Source organism: Prionailurus bengalensis, chromosome D1, assembly GCF_016509475.1.
Source record: "Prionailurus bengalensis isolate Pbe53 chromosome D1, Fcat_Pben_1.1_paternal_pri, whole genome shotgun sequence".
In the NCBI taxonomy this organism is placed as follows: Eukaryota; Metazoa; Chordata; class Mammalia; order Carnivora; family Felidae; genus Prionailurus; species Prionailurus bengalensis.
The window spans coordinates 78,643,432-78,647,766 of NC_057346.1; the positions used below are offsets into that span (position 1 = coordinate 78,643,432).

General features: G+C 43.9%; 1 long non-coding RNA gene and 1 pseudogene across 1 annotated transcript; one reads left to right on the top strand and one right to left on the bottom strand.

Moving 5' to 3' along the window:
- Positions 1–1,450, top strand: LOC122483630 (annotated as a pseudogene).
- An 87-nt stretch (positions 1,451–1,537) lies between these two features.
- LOC122483631 lies at positions 1,538–3,997 on the bottom strand. The gene is made up of 3 exons (XR_006297431.1): positions 3,926–3,997; positions 3,117–3,161; positions 1,538–1,638 (listed from the first exon to the last, which is right to left on the bottom strand). It is a non-coding gene; the product is annotated as an uncharacterized LOC122483631 (long non-coding RNA).
- Positions 3,998–4,335: the final 338 nt, after the last annotated feature.

The window sequence follows — 4,335 nt, forward strand, 5'->3', positions numbered from 1 at the left end:
GTCAAGGTCATATATGGTAAAGCAAAAACTGAAAACCAGAGTGATGTAGTATATAAGATTTTAGTCTTTTCAGTAAACCCCATCATCTCCAGGAAACAATCTGCAAAGGAGATTTAAATAGGCTCTCTACTTCTCTCCATTGGACAGAGAGCCACTTCTTTTTGTGAAGTGCCAGCTGGTCCCTGAGATATAATGGTGAAGGTTAAAATAAATGTATTTGGACATAATGGGTTCCTGGTCATCAGCGCTGCTTTTAACTCTGAAAAACCAGATATCATCATCATCTATTACTGCTTCATTGATCTCAACTACATGTCCTACATGTTCCAGTATGATGATTCTACCCTGGCAAATGCAATGGCACAGTCAAGGCTGAGAACTGAAATGTGTTATTGATGGAAAGCCCATCTCCATCTTGCAGGAGCAAGATCCCACCAACATCAAATGGGGTGATGCTCTTGCTGAATATGTTGTGGAGTTCACTGGTGTCTTCACCACCATGGAGAAGGCTGGGGCGTGCTTGAAGGGTGGAGCCAAGAAGGTCATCATATCTGTCTCTTCTGCTAATGCCTCCATGTTTATGATGGGTGTGAACCATGAGAAGTATGACAACTGCTTCAAGGTTATTGGCAATGCCTCCTGCATCACCAACTGCTGGGCCCCTTGGGCCAATGTCATCCATGACAACTTTCATGTCATGGAGGGACTTATGACCACAGTCCATGCCATAACTGCCATCCAAAAGACCTTGGACCTCTGGGAAGCTGTGGCTGATGGCTGAGGAGCTTCTATTGGCATCACCAAGACTGTGTGCAAGGTCATCCTTGAGCTGAATGGGAAGCTCACTGGCACGATCCATGTCCACACCCCCAGTGTGTCAGTCATGAATCTGATCTCCCTGGGGAAAGCTGTCAAATATGATGACATCAAGAAGGTGGGCTACACTGACCTGGTTGTCTCCTGCAACTTTAATAGTGACGGCCACTCTTCCACCTTTGATGCTGGGGCTGGCATTGCTCTCAGGGACCCCTTTGTAAAGCTCATTTCCTGGTACAACAATGAATTCAGCTACAGCATCTGGGTGGTAGACCTTATGGTCCACATGTCCTCCAAAGAATGAGAACCCCCAGACCCAGGGAGAGGACAAGAGTAAGAGAGAAGCCCTCAGCTGCCTGGAGTCCTTGCCCCAACTCATCCACCGACACACTGAAAATCTCCTGGGCTGAAATCCATCATAGAGCCCCTGAAGAAGGAGAGGGGCTTAAAGAGCCCTACCTTGTCATGTACCATCAATAAAGTACACTTTACCCAGCCAGAGAGAGAGAGAGAGAGAGAGAGAGAGAGAGAGAGAGATTGACTTAAATAATAGATGAGAATTTGATTAGAGGAGTTTTAAGGTGACTTCCCAGACTACTATTACACATTTCTCAAAGGAAAGGGGAAACACAAAATTTAGAGTACTGCATAAATTAAAAATAAGGATGTGTTTTGCATTTAAGGAGCTGTTGATTTCAGTGAAGTCTCTATGTTGTACTTACTAGGAGTCCTGGTTCTGGAATAGGAGCAGGTCTTGTAAACCGTTTACTGAGTTTCCTCTTCTGTTTCCTTAGGTTTTGCATATTCTCAATACGTTTATCTCTGAACTTTTGGAAAATTAAAAGGAAGGAAAACAAATAATACTTTTTATAACAAAAAGTTAACATGCTGATTGTATATTTTTAATGTCAGTAAAAAATATAAATACAACCAGTACATAGCTATGTAAAAGTAGGAAAAAAATCCTTTTTCAAATGTGTGGTTCCTAGATGAAGAAAACACCCTAGGGCATCCCTAGAGTTTTCAAATGAGCCTGTTTCGTCTCTCTCTCTCTCTCTTTCTCTCTCTTTTTAAAAGTTTATTTATTTTGAGAGGAAGAATGGAGGAGGGGCAGAGAGAGAAAGAGAGAGAGAGAGAGAGAGAGAGAGAGAATCCCAAGCAGGCCTTGCTCTGTCAGCATGGAGCCTCACGTGGAGCTCTCTCTCACAAACTGTGAGATCATGACCTGAACCGAAATCAAGAGTCGAGTGCTCACCGACTGAGTCACCAAGGGGCTCGAGACTATTTACTCTCGATTCCCATTTCACCAACTATGGGACCCCTGACTCATATATATGTGTGTGTGTGTGTGTGTGTGTGTGTGTGTGTGTGTGTGTGTGTGTGTGTTTTATTTTGAAGTCATATTCATTTGGGGCATGGGGCTGGTTCAGTCAGGTTGGTTCAGTCAGTTGGGTTAAGTGCCCAACTCTTAGGATTCTCTCTCACCCTCTCTCTGCTTCTGTCTGTCTCTCTCTTTCTCTCAAAACAAACAAACAAACAAACAAAAAAACCTTAAAAACAATAACATGAAAATAATGTCATTAAACCCCCCAAAGGAATTTCCTTTATAGAAATAAGAAAACAAAATTTATGCATATTCTTTAGTTACCTTAAACACTGCATATGCCAAGCAGAAATTTTTATGTTCCCATTTTATGCCATCTTTAAGTAACAGAGACCTTAAGGGATCAAACTAGAACACTCTGAAGATGAGGAAGAGTATTAGGATGCAGAGTATATGCATACTAAAAATTTTATCCACTTCCAGTGGGAGTGCAATTGGTGTAATTGCTTTGAAACCTACATGGTATTACTTTATAACAATGAAACATTGTCTTGTGCTATTATCCAGCCATTGTATTCCTATTATGTTAAAAAAACCAAGAATACAAAGCATTTAGGTTATTCTCATGAAGACTCATTCTAATAGTAGTCACAGTCCTGTGAAAGATAACCCAGAAGTATCTAGCTAGTAAAAGTTCTATCATATTAGAGACCCCTGCACGTAAAGGAACAAGATAAAGTCACAATCTTGAAGTACCCAGAATTATTTATTTTTTATTTTTCAGAGTGACAGCATGAGTGGGGAAGGCACAGAGGGAGAGGGAGACAGAGGATCTGAAGCGGGCTCTGCACTGACAGCAGTGAACCTGCTGTGGGGCTCGATCTCAGGAACCATGAGAGGATGACCTGAGCTGAAGCTGGACACTCAACAAACCGAGCCACCCAAATGTCCCCAGAGTTATTTATTTAAACATTACCTGCCGTGCAGTGACATCTGAAGGGTGTTGCTGTCTTGGCCCTTCCTACATAATATGTAAAATTAAAACAAAACCATAAAAATCATGAGCAAACAACTATTCAGTTATTATAATGGGAAGCCTATGCTACTGCTTTTTATTTATGTAATATATGCTTATTATCTCAATTTGCAAAAGGCAGGATCAGAATAAGAACATGAAGGTGAAAATCAGAGTGGAAGATGGCAATAATATCACGAGAAAAAAGAGTCAGCTCTGAATCATGTTACAAAGACCACGTAGCATACTGCGATTTATCATGGAAGGAAAGACAGGTATGAGCAATCAGAAAATTATGTTTCTGCTGGTCCTCAGGATGATTAAGGAACCCCAGCAAGTAGTATGGTTTTCTGAGACACAGGGAGCTTGGCTTTACTTTCTGGGGTTCCCACACCTTCCACTAATTTCTAAATTGTGCTTTAAATACCTTCCGCTCCCCTCATTTTGCTCCAGTTGTTTAGCCCAAAGACCCAAAAGCAATCTCCTCCCCATCTGAATATTGAGAAACTTATTCTGCCCCACCCCCACTTCTGTAAGCCCCATCCCACCTCCGGGACAAACGACTGAGGGTGCCTGGTTTCTAGTGGGCACAAAGGGAAGCTTTTCCTCCTTCGGGAACTAGCCTGTCTACCTCACCCGGGATTCTCAGCCCCCAGCACCAAAGCGCCCACACTGGGCGTAATTGCCAGTGATCAGTAATCGCAAGTGTCCCAGGCACATGGCCTGGGAAAGGGGCAGACAAATTGGGTTTGGGGTCTTGGAGAACTCACGGGGTTCACTTGGATGGCTTCGTCCCCCCTACAGCACAGACACATGCTGCTGAGCTTTGGAGCATCCCCCGCTCGGCAAAAGCCCCTGGTCCTGACCAGGACCAAGTCACTGAGGGGTACACCACGCGACACCCCGGAGCCCTGCCCGGCCGCGTCACAATTCTCTTTGTCTTCCCCTGCGGCCCCCTCCCCCCACCCCCCAGTGCCACTGTGGGATCAGAGCTGCTGGGTTACCACAATTGCCTGTTCTGCCAGTACTCTTGCTCAGACAAGCACATGATACAATAAACAGAGTTTACTCCTCAACTCTGCCCTCTTTCTGTGGACCTCTAACTTAGTTCCATGGTCCTTCACTTCAGCCTGTCATCGGGTTCTCAGTTCCATCTCCTGGTTGTTCTTCCGTCTTGACT